Source organism: Macaca thibetana, chromosome 11 (assembly GCF_024542745.1).
Source record: "Macaca thibetana thibetana isolate TM-01 chromosome 11, ASM2454274v1, whole genome shotgun sequence".
NCBI classification, from domain to species: domain Eukaryota; kingdom Metazoa; phylum Chordata; class Mammalia; order Primates; family Cercopithecidae; genus Macaca; species Macaca thibetana.
In genome coordinates this window covers 76,149,234-76,176,391 of record NC_065588.1, presented here as the reverse complement: position 1 = coordinate 76,176,391, position 27,158 = coordinate 76,149,234, and the positions used below count along the sequence as shown (strand labels likewise).

General features: G+C 38.8%; 1 long non-coding RNA gene and 1 pseudogene across 2 annotated transcripts in view; one reads left to right on the top strand and one right to left on the bottom strand.

The window, feature by feature from the left end:
* Positions 1 to 11,222: 11,222 nt before the first annotated feature.
* LOC126931246 (uncharacterized) overlaps positions 11,223 to 27,158 on the bottom strand; it is a 54,865-nt gene continuing 38,929 nt past the window's right edge. Inside the window, exon 4 of one of the 2 annotated variants that reach the window (XR_007717799.1) lies at positions 11,223 to 11,314. This is a non-coding gene — a long non-coding RNA (uncharacterized LOC126931246). Of the gene's footprint in view, positions 11,315 to 18,383; positions 18,959 to 27,158 lie in introns of those variants that run through there. The other variant, XR_007717797.1, reaches the window with a different exon arrangement.
* On the top strand, positions 17,240 to 17,918 carry LOC126931243 (small nuclear ribonucleoprotein G-like; annotated as a pseudogene).

Genomic DNA, 27,158 nt, shown 5'->3' with positions numbered 1-27,158 from the left:
GATTAGATCAATGAAATAGAAAACAATAAAGAAAATTAATAAAGCCTGAAATGAATTATTTGTAAAGACTGACAAATTGATAAACTCAAAGTTAGGCACATCAGGAATTACAGAAAAATGACACAAATTATAAATATTAGAAAATAAAACAAGTATATCACTACAAATTCTACAGATATTAAAAGAATAATAAGAAATGTTATGAGCAATTTTATGCCAATAAATTGAATAAATGAGATGAACAAATCTCTTTTAAAATACATCTTAACAATACCAACACAAGATGGAATAATAAATCTGAATAATCTTATATCTATTGAAGAAATTAAATTCATTTCAATAAACCTTCCCACAAAGAAAGCCTCAGCTTTACTAGTGAATTCTACCAAATATATGAAAATGAAAAAAAGAAAAAGAAAACCTCACAGAATCTCGAAATCATTGAGATCAAGTAATGTATTGGAGGAGGCGGGGATGGGTGGGGAAGCCTGCATGCTGCATATGTAACAAGTCTTTCTCAAGAATCCAAAATATAAGTAATTTAGCCCAAACACCTCACACCAGAGAGCCACACAAGCCCAGCAGATATGTAGTGAATGTGGAGAAGATAAATTGAAATTCTGAAGTGTACTGAGATCCATGGAATATTGAAATTGCTAAAATAGGCTTCCCCAAAAGGAAAGAACCCTGCATGGAATGGGACATGGGTGAGAAATTCTGAAAACAACCTGTTAAACTGGAAGATGTCCTCACAGCCTGCATAGAAGACAATGTCAAAGTGACACACTGGTAAAATCTGCAACTTACATTGTAGGACATGTCAGAATTAAAAAGTTAGATATTAGTACTAGTAAAAATAAAACCAAAGACATCCTTGAATGTCTGGCAAACTTTCAGGTGGAGTAACTGCACTGAAGTTTGGTGGGACAAGTAACATAGAATAATTTTTTTAAAGACAGAGTTACAGATTCCCAAATGCTGTGAAAACCACTCTTAAAGAGCAGAATAGAAGGAAGGACGAATCTTTTTAAATGCAGCTAACTCCTCCTGCTTCACACCTGGTAGAACAGAGAGGCTGGCCTGATCTGGCTGGACGCTGGGTTTGGCTGTGTGCAGTTCCTGAGAACTGAGAGTTTTGTTTTGGTGCATTCCAGATCAGGATTCGCTAATTCCAACTGATGAAAATTTTAAAATTCATATATAAATAATTAATAGAGATGCATAATTTTTACAGTGAATGTTGCTAAGAATGCAAGGGTTGAAATGTAATTAATAGTTAAGAAAATGTGCAAAGTTTCTCAGAAGTCCATTGTAATGCTATGGTTGAAGATTCTATGAATATGGTTAAAAAAAAAAAAAAAAAAAAAAAAAAGCATCGTTGATATCCGGGTGTGGTCGTGGGAGCCTGTAATCCCAGCTACTTTGGAGACTGAGGCAAAAGAATCACTTGAGCTCTAGGAGGTTGAGGTTGTAGTGAACCAAGATTGCACCACTGCACTCTAGCCTGGGCGACAGAGTGAGGCTCATCTCAAAATAAATAAATAAAAAAGAATAATTAAGCCAATTATGATTGTAAGAACAGCTCTGACTGATATTGCTGGTGTGGCTTCTTTATTATCCACAGCAGAATTTGCAATCGCTGTAATTTCTAAAGAAAACAAAAAATTTGCCATGGACAGAATGGGTGTATGAGTGAAGAGGATATGGGAGGTGGCCTTTTCAATTCTGAAAATGTGCTTTATCACAATTAAAGAACTATGATGGGAAAACAACACTCTTCCCCATTAACTTCCAAGAAGTCAGTTGAACATAATGAAATAAAGGGCTAGTTGACGTTTGAGAAAAATCACTATATTCATCAGTTATCAGCTTCAGTTGGGAATATATGTAATAGCTGACTACTGTCTTTCTCTATCCCTAGAAATAACGTATTTTGTATTTTTTAATAAAGAGATATTTGTGCACTCATATTACTAAGTGCAGGAGACATGTACCATATTTTGCTTTAAATGAAATCAGTTATGACAATTTTATTATTATTCTGATAAAATAAATTTTTTAATGCTTGCCACCACTAGATGAGAAGTTCAAAAGCAGTCTTTCTATAGAAAGTAAAATTGACTATGTAAAATTATGTGAAAATTTCATGTAATAATTTTTTAACTGTAAAAATACATTTTTCCTATTTCTCTTCATAAAAAAAGTCTTAGAAGCAATATCATCCTAGTACTTGGCCTCTAGGCTATTATTATTTTCCACCAAAAAGAACTAGAACACCTTCCAAAAGTGGTTGGTCCCACATCTGAGGCAGGAAAAGTACAGTATGGATATGCGATATCATGATATGCCAGAAAGCAAAAACATTACCAAAGGATAATCAGACCATGTCCCAGGGACACAGAGCTTGCTTGAAGAAGTTCCCACTAACCAAAGATGAGACAATTTAAGTATCAAAAATATAAAGATGCAATTTAGTAAAACACACGAACATAGAAGAATTAATAATTAGTTAATCAGTTTAAAAAGCATGGCAGATGGAGCTCCAAACAAAACTCATTAAATATCACAGAAAGTTGCTGGAGCACTAAATCATTACTCTGTAAATTAATAGTAAAATAAAAAGAATTAAGCACTTGTCCTTCCTTTCTTGTATAAACTGTATTTCAGGGTAACCAAGTATCCTTGATATATGAGAAAGGTCACTCTAGTCATCAAATATACCAGCTAATAAATGCAAATGAAATGATAAAATTAGAAAATTTCCATTTGCAAACCCTTGTGAACCTAAATCATAAACAGAGAGAGAGAGAGACTCTAAAAGAAAATGATGTTTATTTGGGAAAAGGCATTGCAATGGGAATACAATGGATAGTAAACTAATGTGCATATTCAGAGGATAAAAGAAGACAAAGTTTTCTTTAAAAAATTAAGAAGATTACATAATTGTTTTGGGATAATTATCCTTGGTTACAAAGATTAACAAGGATGATGCCAGTTCAAAGTTGGATAGACAGTGACTGGGCAGATGTCCTGACAGAAATATTTTGTGTGTGTACAGTTGCAGTGACCTTTGCGCAAGATCGTGATTTTTGCAGTTTTTTTGATAGTTCTTGTTACCAAGTGTTTGTGCATAAAAGCCCTCCACTGATGGCCTTCTGATATGGTTTGGCTCTGTGGCCCTACCCAAATATCATCTCAAATTGTAATCCTCACATGTCAAGGGAAGGGCCTGGTGGGAGATGATTGGATCATGGGGGCAGTTCCCCCATGCTGTTCTCATGATAGCAAGTGAGTTCTCATGAGATTTGGTGGTTTAAAAGTGTGTCTCTCCCCTGCCAATTTGTGAAGAAGGTGCTTGCTTCTCCTTTGCTTTCTGCCATGATTGTAAATGTCCCGAGGCCTCCCTAGCCATGTAGAACTGTGACTCAATTAAACCTCTTTTTTTCATAAATTACCCAGTCTCAGATAGTTCTTTATAGCAGGGTGAAAATGGCCTAAAAGAGAATTGGTACCAGAAGTGGGGTACTACTATAAAGACACCTAAAAATGTGGAAGCAACTTTGGAACTGGGTAACGGGCAGAGGTTGGAACAGTTTGGAGGACTCCAAAGAAGACAGGAAATTGTGGGAAAGTTTGGAACTTCCTAGATATTTGTTGAATGGTTTTGACCAAACTGCTAATATGGGCAATGAAGTCCATGCTGAGATGGTCTCAGATGGAGATGAGGAACTTATTGGGAACTGGAGCAAAGGTCACAGTTGCTATGCTTTAGTGAAGAGACAAGGCATTTTGCCCCTGCCCTAGAGATCTGTGGAACTTTGAACTTGAGATAGATGATTTTAGGGTGTGGCAGAAGAAATTTCTAAACAGCAAACCATTCAAGATGTCACCTGGTTTTTCCTGAAAGTGTACAGTTACATGTGCTCATGAAGAGATAGTTTGAAATTGAAACTTATGTTTAAAAGGAAAGCAGAGCATAGAGGTTTGGAAAATTTGAAGCCTGTTCATGTGGTATAATAGAAAAACCCATTTTCTGAGGAGGAATTCAAGCCAGCTGCAGAAATTTACATAAGTAACAAGGAACTGAATGTTAATAGCCAAGACAATGAGGCTCTATGTCTCTGTGGCTTACACATGGTGTTGGGCCTTCAGGTGTGCAAAAGGCCTGCAGGTGTGCAAAAGGTGAGCTTTGGGAGCCTCTGCCTAGATTTCAGAGGAGATATAAAAACTCCTGGATGTTCAGGCAGAAGTCCGCAGCAAGGGTGGACCCCTCATGGAGAAGCTCTGCTAGGGCAGTGCAGAAGGGAAATGTGGGGTTGGAGCCCTCACACAGAGTCCCCACTGGGGCACTGTCTAGTGGAGCTATGAGAAGCGGGCCACCAGCCTCCAGACCCCAGAATATCCACTGACAGCCTGTACTGTGTGCTCGGAAAAGTTGCAGGCACTCAATGCCAGCCTGTGAAAGCAGCCACAGGGGCTGTACCCTGCAGAGCCACAGAGGCAGAGCTGCACAAGGCCCTCGGAGCCCACCCCTAGCATCAGCATGCCCCGGATGTGAGACATGGAGTCAAAGGAGATCATTTTAGAGCTTTAAGATTTAATGACTTCCCTGCTGGGTTTTGGACTTGCATAGGGCCTGTGGCCCCCTTGTTTTGGCAAATTTCTCCTTATTTGGAATGGGAACATTTACCCAATGCCTGTATCCCCACTGTATCTTGGAAGTAACTAACTTGCTTTTGAGTTTACAGGCTCATAGGCAGAAGAGACTTGCCTTGTCTCAGATGAGACTTTGGATTTGGACTTTTAAGTTAATGCTGAAATGAGTTATGACTTTTCCAAAGTCATGTATGATTGCATGATTGGTTTTGTTGTTGTTGTTTGTTTGTTTGTTTTGTTTGTTTGAGACGGAGTCTCACTCTGTCACCCAGGCTGGAGTGCAGTGGTGTGATCTCGGCTCACTGCAAGCTCTGCCTCCCAGGTTCACACCATTCTCCTGCCTCAGCCTCCCAAGTAGCTGGGACTACAGGCACCTGCCACCACACCCGGCTAATTTTTTTTGTATTTTTTAGTAGCGACGGGGTTTCACTGTGTTTGCCAGGATGGTCTCAATCTCCTGACCTCATGATCTGCCCGCCTTGGCCTCCCAAAGTGCTGGGATTACAGGCTTGAGCCGCTGCACCCAGCCACATGATTGGTTTTGAAATGTGAAAAGGACATGAGATTTGGGAGTTGAGAGGGATGGAATTATATGGTTTGGCTCTGTGTCCCCACCCAAATCTCATTTCAAATTTGAATTGTAATCCCCATGTGTTGAAGAAGAGACCTGGTGGGAGGTGATTGGATCATGGAGGTGGTTTCCCTCATACTGTTCTTGTGAGGGAGTTCTCACGAGAGCTGATGGTTTAAAAGTGGCAGTTTCCCTTGAGCTCTCTCTTTCTCTCCTCTCACCTTGTGATGAAGGTACTTGTTTCCCCTTTACCTTGTGCCATTATTGTAAGTTTCCTGAGGTCTCCCCAGCCATGTGGAACTATGAGTCAATTTAACCTCTTTTGTTTATAAATTACCCAGTCTCAGATAGTATCTTTATAGCAGTGTGAAAATGAACAAATACACCATAATTATTGCAGCATATTAGTTGGTTTGAAGGGCACACATACACACACACACATACATACATACAACAACCACCATTCTTTGGGCTGCTCAAAGGGCCTATTAACTACCAGTAGACTTATTCTCTGTGCATCTGCCCCAACTCCATTTTCAGGGAGGCAGATTGCCAAAACCAGAGAAGAGTGCCCTTCCCACATTCCACACCTACGTTTTCATTCTGTAACCAGAGATAGAACCAGCTACCTGTAGAATCCCTGCATACCTCAGTTGGAGATTTAATACCTGCTTCCCCTCCCCATCCTAAATTCCCATTGACTCTGGAAAAAGTCCTTCTTGGCTTTACACCTTGGACACCCACACTTAGAAAGTATACTTTTGGCTCAGCATTTGGTGCAGGCCACCAAATGAAAGGACACTACCAACTGAAGTCTCTGATTCTTACCATTTACATTTTTTTGAGACAGGGTCTTGCTCTGTCACCTAGGCTGGAGTGCAGTGGCGCAATCACAGCTCATTGCAGCTGTAACCTCTCGGGGCTTAGTTGATACTCCCACCTCAGCTTCTAGAGTAGCTGGGAATACAGGTGTGCACCACTATGCCTGTCTAATTTTTGTATTTTTTGTAAAGACGGGATTTCATTATGTTGTCCAGACTAGTCTCCAACTCCTGGGTTCAAGGGAACTGCCCATTTTGGCCTCCCAAAGTGCTGGAATTGTAGACTTGGGCCACCACACCTGACTACCATTTGCATGATGTTTTTGTCTATTTTTCAAAAATAATATTTTTACCTATTTTTTCTCTTTTCTTAATAGTTTTTGTGAGAAGAGATACTTTCCTATTAACATGCACTTTGCTTTACTGTTAGCACCAACTGATTACTTTCTTTAAGCACATCAATGTCTGGAAAGAAATAGATCCATAAGGAATCTTGTTTGGCAGGTTGAACAAGTTAGTTGAGCTTCTGTTTCTATATCTGCAAAAGGGGAAGAGATTCTTACCTCATAAGGTACTGTGGGAATTATAAAGTGAATGTGAAATCACTTTGTACACTAAAAGTATCATAAATACATAAATTCGGGTAATAAAATTTTAATTGGATCAGCAATTCAAAGTCTCCTAGTTGGGCATCCTGATTTTGCTAGGTTTCCTTTATTACAACTAATGTAAACCACGTCGAACTAGCTTAAGATAAATGGAGAAATGTTGTATAAGAACGCCATGGTGGCTTTACAGAAAATGAGCAGAAAAACAGCAGAGCTATGAAAGAGGGCCTTAAGAGGGCCCCACTCTTTCCTGTCCCTACCTGTGCCCTTCCCAATGAGTCAAGGAGTCCATGCGTTTATGAAATTGTGTCCTTCCAGAGCCTACATAGTCCCTTCTACAACATGATGTGGGCACTTGAGGCCCCAGAATTTTCGGGAAGAAAATACCTGAGTTTATTCCCAAGGCCTGCACTAGCCTCTTCCCTGGGTCTGTCTGTTCCGTCAGTGTGCCCCTCTGGTCCCAAAGCATAGTCAAGGGGCAGCTGTACAGGAGGATTGTGGGTGGTGCTTGGATAGGATCCTGAGGTGTCCATATACATGCAATGTGTGGCCCTTACTGGTACTTGATGGAAAAGGGAAAAGACCACGTGGCATCTCTCCCCCAAAAGTCACTTTCCATTGTAAAATTCCAAGGGATCACAGAGTTTCAAATGTTCAAACCTCATCTCCCACATAGTTATAAAATCTATTTGTGAAGATATAAAGATAGAAAAGACCTTATTTTGAGTTGGGTGTGGTGGTTCACACCTGTAATTCGAGCACTTTGGAAGGCCAAGTGGGGGGTGGATCACCTGAAGTAAGGAGTTCAAGACCAGCCTGATCAACGTGGTAAAACCCTATCTCCACAAAAAATACAAAAATTAGCTGGGCATGGTAGCAGGTGCCTGTAGTCCCAGCTACTCAGGAGGCTTGAAGCACGAGAATCACTTGAACCCAGGAGGCAGAGGTTGCAGTGAACCAAGATCATGCCACTGTACTCCAGCCTGGGCAACAGAGTGAGTGAGACCCTGTCTCAAACAAACAAACAAACAAACTTATTTTGTAGTTTGTTTTCTTAATTTGTGGCCTTTCAGATATTTAAATGCAGTTATGAGAGCCACCATTTGTAGTCTTGCTCCTGGTTTGATTAATGTTAGGGATCAGACATCTTTTCTTTTGCAAAGGCAGGCTATGTCCTCAGCTTCAAGAAAATAAGCAAAAGCCTCAGTCACAGGTAGAGAACAAATTCCAGTCTCTCAGCCCTGCTGCTAAATTCCTGAAAGAGAGTCAGATTGGTTTGGCTTAGGTTGAGAAGGGGAGGAGAGCTCCAATCCTAGGTCCAATCAATTTAGTACTTTGGAAGTGGATATTTTCATAGAAATAGGAGAGGGAGACATTCCTGCTGTAGAATGAGCAGTTCCAAGAGAAATATGGCTGGATAAGAGTCCCTACTGAATATTCAACTTCACGAGTACATGAAAGACTTATTTCTCTTATTTCAATGGGAAAAAATTGGTAAAACATAAAAAATCAATATATTCCAGTTAGAAGGCAAATTATAACATACTTTGTTAGTCTTTCGTAGTTGGCTTTAATAGGAACAATAAGTACAAACTATAGTGGAGAGGAAATTTCTTCTGCTAAAGAGAAATTAAAGTTTTATTAATATGACTATCCTTATTTTCATATAATTTAAGAATTGATCAGTGTGCTAATACAAGTCTAACAATTTTTTTCCTTATTAGAAAATCAAGCTAAAGTGTTTATAAAACATTCCATTGACTTGTTCTTCCAAATCTCCATTGTTAAAAAAAAAAAAAGTAACAAACCTAATAAGGTATACAATGTTCCATTATAAAACGCTTGCCAAGCCTTCTAGCTATAGCAGAATGAATGTAGTTCATAATTGAGAACTCTAACAGTCCTATTTGAAAAATACAAAGGTCTGGAAACTGGTATTTGCTTTGGATACAAGGAAAACATGTAGAGTAACACTGTTTCAGCAAGATTATCTCCAAGTGACAGTATCAAATATGGAAGGACTAAGAAAGTTATATTTTCAACTTTTCTGAAAGAAAAGGAAAGCCTCATAAAAAGAAGAAAGGAGCACATTGTTACCATTTCCATGTATGTTTCTTCACCTCAAATAACCTACTGTTACTGTTTATACTTAAACTGAAAGGACCATCTATTATACCCAAGTCTGAAGCTTAACCTCCTCTATACTTCATGCAGACAAAACTTCTGCTGACCTCATTTGGCTCCCTAGACAATATACAACCATCCAGGGCTCATCAGCCATTCTAAACAAAGGATTATTTGCTCAGGAGCAAACAGAGGGGCTATAATTTCACATCTACAAGGGGCTTATGGGGAGTAATTTAGGTGTCATAGGGAATAGAAATTGGCCCTATGTGGTGGCATGCACCTGTAGTTCCAGCTACTGGGGAGGCTGAGGCAGGATAATCGCTCGAACTCAGGAGGTGGAGCTTGCAGTGAGCCGAGATTGCGCCACTGCACTCCAGCCTGGGCAACAGAGCGAGACTCCATCTCCAAACAAAAGAGAAAGAAAGAAGGAAAGAAAGGAGGGAAGGAAGGAAGAAAGGAAGGAGTGAAGGAAGGAAGGAAGGAGGCAAGGAAAGGAGGGAGGGAGGGAGGGAGGGAGGGAGGGAGGGAGGAAGGAAGGAAGGAAGGAAGGAAGGAAGGAAGGAAGGAAGGAAGGAAGGAAGGAAGGAAAGAAAGAAAAAGACATGTGGTCTTAAAACATTTTTGCTTGGAATATACAATTGAAGAACACTTAGATACTATGAAGTCCCTCAAACATTTTAAAATCTAAATATAAAACTGTTCTCATAAGTCTAACCACTAGTAGCAAAAGAGGCAAATCCAACATATTGTATATATTGACATTTTAAAAATAAAATGTTATATTACTTAAAAAATGTAAATAATATGGTGAGTTAACACTACCATCATTCATTTTTCTAAATGTCAATAAGTTTCTCTTTAATAGTTCCGTTTGTTCCTTGAATTCATGTTTCCTTTTCACTCCCTCACAGAATTGTACATTAATATAATATATTTTTGTGCTTACACCCTCAGATTGATCACCTTCATCACATTTCTTTGCAATAAAACTATGTATATAAATTGAAATTATGTAAATAAGTTTTTCCCTATGATCTCAATGGTCTAAGTGTTTCATTAAAAATCATCTGGTTATTATATGTATTAGCCATAAATCATTGCAAATATAAAGTATTGTACATTTACAGTATTACAAGATTGGAGATGGGAGAGAAGTAGTAGACCTTTTGAAGTTAAGTGGGACAAGGGCAATTGTGAAAGGAAAGACAATAAATAAGTACAGTGGCTCTTGACCATGGGGAAATTCTCAGGTAGTTCAATTTTGCAAAAAAATAAACATGAAAGTTAAAGTTATATGTGTCCAAGTGCTCCCCTGGGAATTCTTCTTGTAACCCAAGAATGTGCATATTTTAGTTTGAAGATCTTTGGGCTGGCTAAATTTACTTAAGGCTCTATTTGAATAGTAAGGACATTCCTTTTACTGAAATTGTTATTTCCAGTAGAAAAATTAAAAATTGTAAAAGATGCCTTATTGAACACTTATGAGAATCTATTTGAAAATATTATTATGTTTATTTGGACTTGCTGGGGAGGGAGCTGGCAGTAAAGAGGAACTGAAACTATCTTCCTGCCACATCTACTCCTCATAGCCACTGCTTGTCATTACTTTCATTTGTACTGCAGAAGCAATTGGTTCTTTCAACCTTCTGGGGGCCCTAAATTTCTCAATGATTAGTCTTCTCTTAGGAAAGTTGTATTCTCTTTCATCTTTGTTTGCAACTGGACTCAATCCATATCTGTTTTGAAAACTTTACTGAAAGAAGTAAAGAAGCAGCCAATACATTCCAACACCTTGAATTTTTTTTAACCTTTTCTTTTAAAGCTATGGCTTCCACAAGCATTTGGTCTGCTTTCCAAGTTATTGTGGATGGCAGTTTTCCAAATATTTTTCCACTGTATAATAAATGTGGACAGCCTTCTAGATGACATTAACTGTGTTCTTGTACCCACTGCCTGGCCACTCAGCCAGTGCCCACTTTAGGCTACCAAAACCTGTCATTTTTAGGATACAGGTTCATTTGCTATACCAAAACCCCAAAATAACAGTGATTTAAGCAAAATAGTTTATTTTCATGTAACAATCCAAGTTTAAGCAAAACTTGGCTGGAAGAGCAGCTCCTTGATATTGGGACCTAGGCTTCTGTCATCTTGTTGTTTTGCTGTCCTAAGCAGTTGCCCATGTCAAAAAATGTTCAGCAACACATCCACATCCCAGGTAACAGGAAAGAGAAAATATAAACGGAAGGACATATCTCTCCCTTTTAAAGACATGACCAGGGCCAAGTGTGGTGGCTCACGCCTATAATGCTAGCACTTTGGGAGGCTAAGGTGGGTGGATCACCTGGGATCAGGAGTTCAAGATAGCCTGACCAGCATGGTGAAACCCTATCTCTACTAAAAATAGAAATATTAACCAGGCATGGTGGCACGCACCTGTAATCCCAGCTACTCAGGAGGCTGAAGCAGGAGAATCACTTGAACCAGCGTGGTGGAGGTTGCAGCAAGCTGAGATGGCACCATTGCACTCCAGCCTAGGAGACAGAGCAAGACCCCATCTCAAAAAAAAAAAAGACCAGAATTTGCATATGTTACTTATGTTCATATCCATTTGCAAATGTTTGATCATATAGCCACATCTACCTGTAAGGAAGGCTGAAAAATGTCATTTAGTAGGTGGCCATGTGTCCCAGCTAAAAATTTGACTGACTACACAGAAAGGGAGAGGGAATGTATATTGTGGGACAAATAGCTAATGCTATTTGCTACAGTGTCTGTCAGACAAAGGTCTAATATCCAGAATCTACAAGGAACTTAAGCAAATTTACAAGAAGAAAACAACCCCATTAAAAAGTAGGCAAATGACATGAACAGACAATTTTCAAAAGAAGACATACATGTGGCCAAGAAAAGTGAAAAAAAGCTCAACATCCCTGATTATTAGAGAAATGAAAATCAAAACCACAATGAGATACCATCTCACACAAGCCAGAATGGCAATTATTAAAAAGTCAAGAAACAACAAATACTCAACAAATGCGAGCCTGTGAAAGACTAGGAATGTTTTTACACTGTTGGTGGGAATGTAAATTAGTTCAACCATTGTGAAAGACAGTGTGGCAATTCCTCAAAGATTTAGAACTGGAAATACCATTTAACCCATCAATCTCATTACTGAGTATGTACCCAAAGGAATATAAATCATTCTATTATAAAGATAAATGCACACATATGTTCACTGCAGCACTATTCACAATAGCAAAGATGCAGAATCAACCCAAATGCCCATCAATGATAGACTGGATAAAGAAAATGTGGTATATATACACCATGGAATACTATGCAGCCATAAAAAGGAATGAGATCATGTCCTTTGCAGGGACACAGATGAAGCTGCAAACAATCATCCTCATCGAACTAACACAGGAACAGAAAACCAAACACCGCTTGTTCTCACTTACAAGTAGGAGCTTAACAATGAGAGCACATGCACACAGGGAGGGGAACAACACACACTGGGGCCTGTTGGGGGAGGGTGGGGAAAGGGACAGAGAGCATAAGGAAAAAGAGCTAATGCATGCTGGGCTTAATACCTAGGTGATGGGTTGACAGGTGCAGCAAACTACCATGGCACACATTTACCTATGTAACAAAACTTCATACCCTGCACATTTACCCTGAAACTTAAAAGTAAAATTAAAAATGTCTGCCAGAAATGTTCTATGTTTTACCTATATAATGCCCAAAAAATCATTTGGACTCCTCTAAGTTACTGCAATCACAATAGCTGTCACTTCTTAGGGACTTGTGATATTATCTGTTTAGTGATATTTCTTTCTGATAAGGCTACTCCTCAAATAATAATTCACTATAGTGTGAAGTGGTTACATATCATATCAAAAGAACTGCTGAAAGTAGGTAGATCATTGTTGTCTCAAAAGAACCATGATTTGCTTAAAAGGACACTGAAGGAAATACCCATTTTTCTCAAGCTTCTCTTTAAATGAGACTGTTATATCTAGAAAGCCATTTTTCTCCCCCACCTCCTTCCTTTTTTCTTTTCCTCCTGCTTCTCCTGTCTAGATTCATAGCTAACAGTTATAACGTATCTTATTTGTGCCAGGAACTTTCAAATACTATCCCACTGAAGCAATACAGCAATTATATGAGGCAGAAATGATTATCCCCAATCCACAGATGAGGAAATTGAGACTTAGAACTTACTGAATAGCTCAAGATCACATCAGTAAGTTATACAACTACAATCCGATTCCAATTATATTTCCCCACTACACCATGGTAGTGGCTTGTTAAAAACTTCCAGGAATTCCTATATCTCTGTTCCAGCCTAAAACAGGTGATGTGTGTTATGAAGAAGGTTTTGGTAGGAGTGTCAAACATGGCAATCCAATAGATCAAGAAATGACTAAGTGTAGCAGGTGTGAAGAGTAGTTATAGACCATATGGTAGGCACTGCTTGCTGTCATCGCATATGGATGCATTCCTTCTTCCTTAGTACCAGAACCTCTGATTTAGTTGGGCACAAATCTGACAAACTCATTTGCAACTATGCAGGACCAGTGTAAGCAGAATTTTTCTGTACATCATATATAATAGAAAGTATTCTTAAGAGAAACAGGCATGATCTCCTATTTATGAAAGTTGGAATGTAAACATGATTTTGGAACCTGTTATGGGTTAAATTGTTACGACCTCCTCCTTCCCCCTAAAAAAACGCTGAAATCGTAATCCCCAGTACTCGTGAATGTGACCTTATTTGAAAACAGGTCTTTATAGGTTTAACCAAGTTAAGAAGAGGTCATTATATTTCCAGAAGAAGAAATATAAGAAGAGGTAATTTGAAACACACAGACAGGGAGAATGCCATGTGAAGACACAGAGACAGAGGACAGATGATGTAGAGACACACAGACAGAACATAGTCATGTGATGACAGAGGCAGAAATAAAAGCGATGGATCTGCCAGTCAAGGAAGTCAAGGAATGCCAGCAAAGATCATAAGCTAGAAGAGGCAAAGAAGTGGATCGCCCACATTCTTCAGAGAAACCTTGGTGATGCCAAGGCCTTACCATTGAACTTTCAGCCTCCAGAGCTACGATAATAAATTTCTGTTATTTTAAACCACCTAGTTTGTAGCACTTTATTTATTTATTTATAGTCAGAGTCTCACTCTGTCACCCAGGCTGGAGTACAGTGGCATGATCATAGCTCACTGCAGCCTCAATCTCCCAGGCTCAAGTGATCCTCCCACCTCAGCCTCCTGAGTAGGTGGGACTACAGGTGTGCACTACCACGCCTGGCTAATTAAAGATATACATATTTAACATATATATAATACAGATCATACTGTACATTATATAGTATATATTATATATCATATTTAATACATAACACTATATATTATATATAATCCTATATATAAATATATTATATGTTTGTAATTATATCTATATATATATTTTTAAATAGAGATGGGGTCTCACTGTGTTGACCAGGCAGGTCTCAAATTCCTGACCTCAAGCAATCCTCCCATCACGGTGTCCCAAAGTGCTGGGATTACAAGCATGAGCCGCCACTCCTGGCCTAAAAATATTTTTTTGTAGAGATAGGGGTCATCTTAGGTTGCCCAGGCTGGTCGCAAATTCCTAGGTTCAAGTGATCCTCCCCCCTTGGCCTCTCAAAGTGCTGTGATGTGATTCCAGGTGTGAGCCACTGCACCTGGTCTGTAGTACTTTATTACAGCAGCCCTGAGAAATGAATACAGTGTCCAAACAGTCATCTTGGAGTATGAGATGGCTTGCTACAGATGTCAGAACACAAGATACGGGTCTTGGTGACTTCCTGGAATACAGTTCTGGATAAGCTGTCTGGGAGTTTTCCATAATAGAGAAAAAAGTTTGAGTCTTGAAGCAAGTGTTATTTAGGGTTTCTATTACTCACAGACAAACCTAATTCTGATACAAGCCATATACCTCTCCTACTAGGTACTACCAAAGGCTGTGGTACCTAATTCTAGTCTTCATTGACTAGCCTGGTTCTTCACTTATGTGGAAATTGTTGGAAATTTGATAAAGCTAATTATATGTTCTTGCTTTGCCAAGGAAGACAGTAAAATTAAGATAGTTCTTTAGGATTGCTGGAAACTAGACGCAAATGCCTCCAGGGTTGAAATCATGGGTTATTATGATTAAAAATGATACTTGCATAGCACAATAGATAAAAGCACAGACTGTGATATCAAATACCCCTGGAAACCAATTCCAACTCTATGCCTCACTAGCCACCTAAGTGATATTGAATGTTATTTCACAGCTCTACTCCTCAGGTTTCTCATCTATAAAACAGATGATAAAAAGGGCATGTTAACGAATTGCTTAATTTATGATGAAAAGCATGAGTGAGATGATGATAACGACCTTAGAGATTGAAGAAGGTATTACAGGAGAAATATATATAAAGTGTTTAACACAGTTACAGACACATAGTAAGTTTCTGCCTGTCACCGGTAGAGGGTCTTGACCGCAAGTTTTCCAAGTTCTTGGCGTTTTGAACAAAGAATTGGACAAAACGTCCAGCAAAGCAAAGAAAGAATGAAGCAACAAAAGAACGAAAGCAGGGATGTATTGAAAATGAAAGTACACTCCACAGTGTGGCAGCAGCCCAAACAGCTGCTCAAGGGCTTGGATACAGAATCTTCTTGGGTCCAAATACCCACTAGAAGTTTCCCATTGGCCACTTCATACTCACCTCATGTAAATGAAGTGGTAGCCTGCAATCAGTCTGATTGGTTGCAGAAAGCAGCCAATCAGAGGCTGAAGTGAAATTATAAAGTTCACACTCCTGTGCAAACGTTGCTTTCTGCAACCAATCAGAGGCTAGAGTGAAGTTACAAAGTACCTCTATGCACACGAAGACTGCACCCGCAATCAGTCTGATTAGTTGTGGACAGCAACCATTCAGAGGTTGGAGTGAAGTTACAAAGTTGCAAATGAAGACTGGACCCATAATCAGTATGGTTTGTTGCCGACAGCCAATTTCCCATCTGCCGCGCAGAAAAGATAGCGGGTTTGCAAAGGGAGTAGCCTCTGGTCCTTTTGTTACTTAGGCATGGAAAGTTAGGGTTCTCCTTTCTTTTTAGTTCCAGGAAGTCGGCATGAAATAGCCTTCGGTTCTCTGCCTCTAGACCCTATTCTCCTGCTCGTTCCCACCTAGGGCTTTTACACATGTATTTCCATTGCCATAGATGTTTTTTTAACATCATCAGACTCCAGCAAAGACACACACTCTGTCTCTGGTTAATTCACATTCACTGTATAATCTCAGTAAAAAGTTCATCCCTTCAGAAAACCCTATCTTGGTCTCCCCTAAAATTAAGCCTCATATCACTTTATGATTTTTAGTCATAGCTATTAGTAAAATTTGATCTAGGATAATTATTAGTGTTATTATTTGCTTGATTTCTGTCTTCACTTCTAAGCTAGCACTACTCAAAGTGTGGTCTCAAAGCTCATGGGTGCTTGTCTGCAAACTATTTATTACTCATCATTCAGGAGATAAATACAGAAACTAAGATTAAGTATTTAGAAACTTATATAACAATTTCACATAGTATTCCGAGCTTGTATTTTGTATGTTTGATTTTTTTGTTTGTTTTTCTAAAAACTCACTTTTATTAAAAGCTAGAAAACATGTCTACAATATATTTTTTAAATTTTTAACTAATCTTTCATTACAGATTGTTCAAGAAGCATGGTTTAGGCCAAGGATTAGCAAATTCTCTCTGCAAAGGGTGAAATAGTAAACGTTTTAGGCTTTTCAGGTCACATAGTCTCTGCTGCAACTATATAACTCTCACTTTGTAGCATAAAAGCAGACATAGGTAATACACAAAAGAAGGAATATGGCTGTGTTTCAATAAAACTTTATAGTCAAAAATAGATGGTGGGCCAGATTTGACCCATGCGGTGTAGTTTGCCCACACCTGTTACAGGCTATAAACTCCTGAGGGCAGATGTCTCATTTGTTTTATTCATCATTGTCTTTCAATGCCTATGACATCCCTCACATAATGGGTATTCAATAAATATTTATTAAAAGTTATTCTAATCTCTAATAGGGGTGCAGATCTTGCTTGAATTGACATGGAGGTCATATGTCCAAGACCACCAAACCATGGATGACCATGAAAAGGATGTTAACTGTCTGGTTAGTAAGATTTTTTAAAACTATGGATGTTCTAAGGATCAAATACATTCTGGGAAGCAAAGATAATCACCAGTTGCTTGAAGAAAGAGGATGTTGGCAATTGACTGGGTATTAAGGAAGCTGTGAGAGTTTGGGAGGAATAGTAGGGGGAAATAAAAAGATCACGTAGTATACTGCTGAGGTGGGGTTACAGAGCATGAGGGAGAAATGGCAATGACCCAGAAAGTGGCGGTTTCCTCTGCTTAAAAACCTTTAATGATACCACAAGCACATGAGGGAGGCTGCAAATTCTGTTTCAAGGCAGCTCTGAGCCTGGTAAGTAGCCAACATGAGCAAAGCTCATCCTCCTGGAGAGAAAAAACTATGGACAAGAAGTTGTCATTAAAATTAAGTTGTGTCAGACATGCCAAAGGAATACTGTGGTGATCTGATACCTTTATGAATCTTTGATTGATGAATGTGTGGAGATCACAACTAGTGGGCAATGGAACAATATTGGAATGGTGGTAGATAAATGTAAGGAAATATTATCATGTTAGAAACCTCAGAAAAAGTATAAATAATGGCCGCGTTCAGCAAAGAAATGAATTACTCCCACATGTCCCTTCTCCAAATGGCCTGTTTCACTATGACAAAAAAAAAATCATGTGTATTCTTAATATTAAACTTATGTTGAATTAAAAGAAAACTTCAGAGGACCCTGAGATCAAGTCCAAAATCATATGATCTACATAGAAGGTTCTTCATCACTTGATTCTAATCTACTTTTCTAGCCACGTCATGCCAAGAACCCTTTTCCTAACATAGTATATGTTTCCCAACATAGTGTACTTCTAGAACCACACCAGGTCATTCACTGTTTCCCTCAACATGTCCTGTACTTTCACAGATCAGTGCCTTTGCTCTAGCTATTCACTGCCCTACAATGCTTTTCTTTTCCCCTCCATCCAGCACATTCTTATCACCCTTTGAGACACAGTTCAAACATCACTTATACTGTTGAAGCCTTCATGACTCACTTATCCAGGAGACAATTTGTCTCTCATTCCACTATGATTTGCCATTACATTATATCCTAATTATTTGTTCGCATGTCTGCCTTTGGGCTGAGACAGAGAGGCCCTTGAAAGCTACTTTTCATATTCTGTTGCTTAATTAAGTAAATTGGCAAAAATGCAAATAGCTCGTGATGCTGCATTTAAAGCAATTATAACAGTATTTTGTTCTGCTTTCTATCTTACTGTTTTCCTTCTGCATTGACTCCCTCACAGCTAAATCTATTTGCTACTTTAGGACCCAGACACAGAAAACATCCCTATGCAAGGCTGATAAGCTTATTTGAAGAAAAAAGAAAGAAAAGAAAAAGAAAGAAAGAAAGAAAGAAAGAAAGAAAGAAAGAAAGAAAGAAAGAAAGAAAGAAAGAAAGAAAGAAAGAAAGAGAGAAAAAGAAGATAAAAGAAAAAAAAAAAGAGGTGGGGGGTGCCAATGTTGTATACCCAAATCCACAAAGAACCTTTAGAGAAATTTTCAATCCCATGTGCATTTGGTTAACTTGCATTTAACTTTCCAACATAACGTACTTTCAGTCATCATACTTCAAATTCAATGCATTTCCTTAGGAAGCAAAACAATCTATTTTCTTTCTCCATAGACAGAATGTTTCTGGCAACTGAAACTTGACACATAATAAAGTAAGTTAAACCCAATTTCTAGTCCTTTCAAAATAAATTCCCAATATTGTGTTTACAGTAGAGTTAGGATCCCAGAGACTGATATAGACCCATCAGGGGACTATAAAGGAACCCAGTTGGTTTCTTCTCTTTTTTTTTCTTTCTGTTTTTCTTTTTCTCTGTGTTTCTTTTTTGCTTTCATTAATTCTTCCTTCCTTCTTTCTTCTTTCTTTCCTTCCTTTTCTTTATCTCTTTCTGTCTTTCCTTCTTTCTTTGTAATCTCTATGAAACAGTTTAATAACAAAATTAAAAACACAATTGAAAAGCTGTTTGAGGTTTCATGGAACATACTCAAAAGTTGTTAGCACCAAAATGAAACAGGTTGGATGCTGCATTTAAATATACATCATTCTGAACTTGAACTTTTGACATTTTATTTCTTAATAAATTTTGAAGATGCAGACTCATTATTCTCAAGTTTTTCTCATTTAAAACAGATATTAAGGTACAAGTTTTCTTTTGTAAATCAATCTGAGCTCTCAAACAAAGTGAAATCTGATACTAATTTTCAAATGGCCATGCTTATTCAACTATTTTCTGAACAAGATGCCCTGTTAGACATTGGGAAAGACAATAAAAAGTTAGTTTTACATGCCTTGAGACTCTTCCAGCTAAGTTCCAGTAAACAGCAGGAAAAAAAAGAGGGAGCAGGGGTTAGCCTCTAGTAAGAGACTCACCTATGGAAGTGAGGCAGACATTCAGATTCAACTCAGCTACAGATGCTGGGAGATGTCCCAGTGAGTTGGCAATAGTCAGTATCTGGAACATTGCAACAAAAAATTTGGGGTAGCATAGGAGAGTAGTTCCTCAGGTGCTCTTTACAAGGAAATAAGTCACAGATGGGGTCTTGCTATTGCCTAGGCTGGTCTCAAACTCCTGGCCTCAAGCAATCCTCCCACCTTGGCTTCCCAAAGTGCTGGGATTACAGGCATGAGCCACTGCACCTAGCCTGGAACACTCTTACTTATGAGATGCCTAGTGACTGTAGTCCAGTTTCCCAAGAGTTTTCAGAAAAACAAAGAGAGACAGTAAATCAGGTCAGTAGTACCAGTGAAGTCAGACAACTGATACAGTCATAATCTAAATCTCTAGTATCAAATAAGAGAAAGGCAAAGTGTTAGGTTTTCAGAGAATAGACAAGTTTACATATAGTGACAGGATTCAGCTATCAGGGTGGATAACCCATCATCAGAACTGAGGCACAAAATCAGAAACCAACTTAGGAACAAAAATCATGATGCTGCACCATAGAATTCTTTAGACGACTCTTGCCTTTCTTCAATATTGGCCCTGAAGACTGGAGTGAGGTTGAGGATGCCTTAGGATTCAAGTGCAATGACAGTTGGTGTCAGGGAGGGAGGCTGCAGGGGGTGGGAGTGGGTGTATTGCAAAGATACAGCAAATGGTTCTGAGAATTGGTCCCTATCCTCATGACTTACACTGCAAGACTGAGAGGGGGAAGGAGTAGATGGTAGTCAAGAGGAAATATGAGTCACTTCATGGATAGACTTCATGGATATTCAGTTGGCAAGAACAAAAGCTATACCCTACAAAGAGTTTCAACACATTGCTGTTGCCTAAGGGATACAGAGTAAAAAAAAAGATGGTATGTGTTCTGAGATATTTAAGCTACATATCTATTCAAAATAATTAACTTATATGGGATTTATGTGGACTTCAATGCATTGGACAGGATTAAAACCTTCACAGTTTCATTGAAAGTTCTAAGTGAACTTTGGATTGATGATTGAGTCTCATGTATAAATTCAGTAATGAACTTTGCTCTCAACTTTCCCTCTCTGTCTCTGCCTAATTAAACCAAAAGTATAAAGCTATAAGCAAATATCTATGGCTCATAGTATAGAGTGAGTGGTTCAAGAACTTGTGACCTATTTTTGCTAGTACTGCGAGGCCAGTTAAGCTAATCAATGACACCAAGAATAAAGACAGATTTATGGTCAAATTTATGGCCATTGGCCATCAGGTCCAGGAGTAGAGAATAAATTCATTCTATGATAGCAACCATCAAAGCCTAGGACTATGATCCCAAAATAATCCCCACCTTCCCTTTACAGCCATTATGGATTTCATCATTAGCTAATAGCTTAAACTTTAGTTCTCAATCCAAAATAACTTTTTTTCAAAATCATACCTTCTTTTCTAATTGTGAGTTGCGACCCAAAAGTGGGTTATAAAATCATTTCAGTGGATTAGGATCAGAAGTTTTAATTAAACAGAAAAGAATAAAATAGAATTGAAAAACAAATAATAAAAGAAAGCACCTTTTGTTTTCAGTGTATGTGTGTGTGCTAGGTCTCATATTAAATACATTTGTTTATGTTAATTACAGTTAAAATATAGGTAAGATGTAAATGTAGACATAGATATAGACCTGTATTTATGAAATAAATGACTAGCTAATTCTCCCCAAATACTATAACCAACCCCATGGGAGATACCATCCTTCAGATTTTTGTGCATCTACAAAAATATAATCACAATAAAATGACTACCTTTGACAGCAGGGATAACTAAAAGTTAAAACAGATAGAACAGATTACCTAAATTTTCATGCAAAGTTTGAAAGACAAGCTTCCAACTTAGGCCAAACTTCTTCAAACTTAATTTTCTCATGTTAAAAAAGTCAGGATAATTTAAAAGAATATCTAAGTTCTCAAAATACTTGAGTCTGTCTATTCTATTCTATTCTATTCTATTCTATTCTATTCTATTCTATTCTATTCTATTCCATTCTTCTGTTCTGCCAACCCCAAACCTGAGTATAGTCATTCACTTGCATCCATTTCTAATATATATGTTTTTGATACAAAATATTTACAAATGTCTTTTTCATTTTAACAAAGTTTCTTTTTTCTGCCATACAATGAATTACCATTCAACAAAGAAAGAAAAATCATTCTTAAGCCTACCATTTAAAGCAAGTAGTGAATATTTTTCTAAGCAGGGTAAATTATTCAATACTTTCCAAAAGTTTGACTTATCAGGACAAGTTAAGAGATCACAATATGTAGGGTCTTCTGTTTGACTTTGTATCTTTAAGTTATAGAACTATGCTTTCTGTTAAAATGAAGAGTAAATCAGTATAGCATTGCAGTGTCAACCTTTGCGTTGGCAGAAATAGCCACTGATAATTTTGGAGTAGTGGTGAATGCTAGAATTCCTTTTAACTAGAGTATCAGTTGCATAATTCTCTTCTGATCTCACACTCAATTGTGCCGATCTTCCATTTTCCCTGCCCAGGCACACAGTGGAAAGAGATCAGAAGGGAATTCTCACAAGGAGGCAGTTTGACCCTCCACTCCCATTCTGCTTAAACTCCAGTTTAAAGATAGAAATGAAATCTAAGCAGGGTGTGGTTGCACTGTGGGATGTGAGTTTGGCCAGAGCCTTAGCATTGTTATCTCATCTGTTTAACCCACTCCCTGAGCTCTCAAAGTCCTATCTCTGATTCATTCTTTCTTAACCCTCTGAACCTTGAACAGAAAGAGCTGGCATTTTAGAACTGGATCAGAGTAGCAAGTACCATCTAAATCCAGAGTCTTTGTTATGGCCCATAAGCTCCTACATTCTCAAGCCTCTGTCTATCCCTGTGACTTCCTCTACTGCCAGTTCCCCTTTCATGCACTGCCCTCCTTGCTGTATCAAACAGATCCAGCATGCTCCTGTGGCACATGCTATTCCCTCTGCCTGCAAAGCTTGTCCCACAGGTTTCTGCATGACCTAATTCAGATCTTGCTCTATTTGTCTTCATAGCATTTATCATTATTCCCATTGTTATTTCTATTTGTTCATTTATCTCTGTCTCTGAATATATAGAATATAAGCTCTATGAGGGCAGCAGTTTTGTTTTGTTCACTGCTACATCTCCAGCATCTAACACAATGCTTAATAGACAACAAATATTTGTTGATTAAATGAATGGATCTAAGCAGAAAGAAAAGCCTGGTGATGACTGGATATAGAGGTAAGCCGTGTCAAGCAGGATACAAATCAAATCCTAAAGATGAGATGACTAAAAGTCCAAGAATCTGCCCTTCTGTCTTTCCGTTAAGTGATTTAGTGCTCTTCTGTCCACAGCCACAATAATGAAATAAGAAGATTCCCTACTCTAAGCTGGTGGAATATTTCCAAGTATTGCTCAACACGACTTAATTGGAACCTCTCCTCTCTTCAAGTGCCCCTTCTCCATTTTACTTGGCTTTGAATCCAGACTCCCTTTCTTCACCCTAGTGACTCAGCAGGGACCAGACCTGAGTGTGGCAGTTCCCGCAATGTTGCTTCTAGTAGTTACTTCTGATTTAAGATCCTGTGAGCAAACAGCCTAGCCCCTCTCAGCCAGTCCAGGCATTCAGGACCCTGCTGTTGCCATCTCCAACCCCCCAACCCAGCCCTCCTTTTCCTACCTCCAGCTTCTCTAGAGAGAACAGTCTTTCCACACTGGCTGCCACCGTATCTGGGGATTTACTACTCTATTTGTCAATCATGTGAGCCAACACATTTCTTTTAAAAACCAAAACAGAGCAGGCATGGTGGCTCACGCCTGTAATCTCCATGCTTTGGGAGGCCGAGGCCAGAGGATTGCTTGAGCCCAGGAGCTCGAGACCAGTCTGGACAACATAGGGAGACCCTGTAACTACAAAAAAAAATTTTTTTTTTCAATTAGCTGGGGGTGGTGGCTGATACCTGTAGTCCCAGATACTTAGGAGACTGAGGTGGGCAGATCACTTGAGCCCAGGAGATCAAGGCTGCAGTGAGCTGTGATTGTGCCATTGCACTCCAGCCTGGATGACAGAGCAAGACCTTGTATATAAAAAAAAAAAACAACAGAGAGAGAGAGAGAAGGAGGAGGGAGAAAGAAAGAAAGAGAGAGAGAGAGAGAGAGAGAGACAGAGAGAAAAGAGAAAGGGAGAAAGGGAGGGATGGAGGGAGGAAGGAAGGAAGGAAGGAAGGAAGGAAGGAAGGAAGGAAGGAAGGAAGGAAGGAAAGAAGGGAGAGAGAGAGAGAAAGAAAGAGAAAGAAGGAAGGAAGGAAAGAAGGAAGGAAGGAAGGAAGGAAAGAAAAGAGAAAGAAAGAAAATTGATTTTTTTTTCAGTTGAAGGGTAACAAAATCCAACACAAATTCTTTTATGCTAAAAATAACATAACTGAGTAGCCCAGGTTGAGATCTGGGGTTAGAAACAGCTCAAAGGAGGGTCTAGTTATTATTATCAGGACATAGTCTCTTTATTTTTTCCTTTGAATGACTTCATTCTCAGATCACCAGCACCACATCCAGCAGAAAAAGGGAGAAATCATCCACACACACGAATTAGGGGAGGGGAATCGCTGGAGTTAAGGTAATGTAAAGTACTAATTGTCTGCAGACTCTTGGAGAATGGCTTGGGGTCAGCTTTACAGTAACCAACTGCGCCATGGGAGAAGGGAGAAATTCACCACTTGGAAATCTGTTGAAGTTCTTTCCTAGAAGGAGTGTGAGTGAACGTTGGGATCCATAAACAATAGAAGTTCACTACAAAGAAGTAGCAGGCCCAGGCACGAGGGTGCCATCCTGAGTCAGGCAGTCTTGCAGCAAGGAACCAGACATGAGGTCTAGATATGGTTCCAGTCCCTGGGAGCATTTATGGGAGTAAGGCAATGCTGAACAACTTCGAGTATGGATTGGGAAGTATGATACAGTCAAAAGCCAACAGGATTAAGAAATGTTGCTAACACTAAGAAAAGGGTCAAGATCTCAGATAATGTTAAAGTGGCAACAGCCTCAAGGCTGATTTGATATTAAGCTCTCAAATGCTTCCTTGAATAAGCACATGGTTGGTTTTAGTGAAGTCAAGGATGTAGTAGCATTCAGAGAGGAATTAGGGGATGTAAGGTATTTTTTAAGATGCTAGATGAATGATCAGGATAATGATAAGGTTCAGAGTGTCACCAAGGAGACCAGTTTATTATTCTTTTACTATCCTGGGTCTTCAATATCTCCTCTAGTACTAGCACTTCATCATTAATCAAGCTTCAGACTCTTATATTAAACTGTGTGTTTGACATATCTACAAAGATATGCCACAAGTACCCTAACTTCAACTCCTTGCCCCAATCAGTTCCATATTTCCTCCAAACCTGGTTTTTCTCCTGTCTTGCCAATCTCAATTAACAGCACCTTCATCTAAGCCTGTTCATCACCTCTTTCTCTGTTCATCATCTCGTTCTCTTTCTATCTATATTTCTCCTTTCATCTAATCAATCATTAAATCCTGCCTCTTAAACCTCCTATGTATTGCTTGACTCCCTCAGACTGTTGCCCTGATTCAGGCCCTCATTATCTTTTATATTTAAATTTTCCCCAAACTGGATTCCCTACTTGGAGATGCACACTCATGAAAACCATAGTGCACATAGTTCTGTGTTTCTATAGCATTCTGTGCCTGCTTCCTACTTTACATTTGCAATATCATATGGCAATTATGGGTTTATGTGTCTGTCCCACTGACTTACTGAGTTTCTCAAGGTGAAAATTCACCTTTGAATCCTTAGTACCTAACACAGTGTCTATTGAGTGGACCAAATCATCCAGTGTTTATACACACAAATACTTTTAACTCTCTACTAGTCATATAACCACACACAAAACATCATTATCAGTGCCTTGCTCTAGGAGCATTCCATGAAGAATTTTGTCTAGGTACTTACAGTACAGTAGATCTGAATTAGAAATAAATTATTTCTGAATTAGAAATAAATTCAGAATTTCTCAAATTAGAATAAATTAAATCAGCCTGGTGTGGTGGTGCACGCCTGTGGTCCCAGCTGCTCAGGAGACTGGGGTGGGAGGATCGCTTGAGCCGAGGAGGCAGAGGTTGCAGTGAGCCAAGATCGTGCCACTGTACTCCAGCCTTGGGTGACAGAGTGAGACCCTGTCTCAAAAAAAAAAAAGAATAAAAATAAATTATATAGATAAATTAGAATAAAGTGTATAAATAAATTTGAATAAAGCAGAGAAAATTCTACTTTACTGGACTCTTTTACTGAGAACACATGATACACTTTTTCTTTTTTCTTTTTTTTTTTTTTGAGACAGAGTCTCACTCTTGTCACCCAGGCTGGAGCTCAATGGCATGATCTCAGCTAACTACAACCTCTGCCTGCCCAGTTCAAGTGATTCTCTTGCCTCAGCCTCGCAAGTAGCTGGAATTACAGGCACCAGCCACCATGCTAATTTTTGTATATTTGGTAGAGACGGGCTTTCACCATGTTGGCCAGGCTAGTCTCGAACCCCTGATCTCAGGTGATCCACCCACCTCGGCCTCCCAAAGTGCTGAGATTACAGGTGTGAGCCACGGCACCCAGTCTGAGCCACCGCGTCCAGCGGATACACTTTCATTAGAAATTTACTGATGCAATGGCCTGTGGTTCTGTAATATGTATATTATTATCTGTGAAGATCAAAGAAAACAGTCCAAATTTGGGTTGTCTCCCTCAATTATAATTATCGATAGCCTACTTTGCACAATCAATCTGAAGAAGGTCCAGAGAATCCTTGGGTGTCAATTTAAAACACTACCATCACAGTCTAACTTCATGTAAGTAGTCAATCAGAAACTCTAGGCAGACACAATAGCATTCTTACCATAAGCAGACAATAAACTTTCTTCTGAATTTTTTGATTAATAGTCTTAGGTACATGTAATCATTCTGGCTCACCTACTTAAATGATACTTTGATTATGTAAGATAGTGAAATTTTAAATCATGTTACTAGGTTACAACATATGTTTATCATTGTTTTGATTGTGATATGTGACCTGCTTTAACTATTCAAACAGGAGACATTACATAATATGTTTATAGGTATATGCTTTATAGTAAAATTGCTCAGATGAATCTAATGATAGGCTCTAATTTTAATAATACATTTTTCTGAATGTGCTGCCTTCTTCCTCTTCTTTGCAAGAAAGTTAATTTGAAAATACATAAATTTAGGCTGGGTGTGGTGGCTCACGCCTATAATCCCAGCACTTTGGGAAGCCGAGGAGGGCAGATCACCTGAGATCAGGAGTTTGAGACTAGCCTGGCCAAATGGTGAAACCCTGTCTCTACTAAAGGTACAAAAAAATTAGCTGGGCATAGTGGTGAGTGGCGCACACCTGTAGTCTTAACTACTCGGGAGGCCGAGGCAGGAGAATCACTTGAACTCAGGAGGCAAAGGTTGCAGTGAGCCAAGATTGTGCCATTGCAGTCTAGCCTGGGCAACAAGAGAGAAACTCCATCTCAAAATGAATAAATAAATAAATACAAATAAATAAAATACAGAAATTTAATCATTTTTAAAAGGTAATGGCATTATTTATACATTTTTAGATACTGTGACTGAAGTGCCTAAGTAATATTTGTGTCCTTCTTTTCAAAAA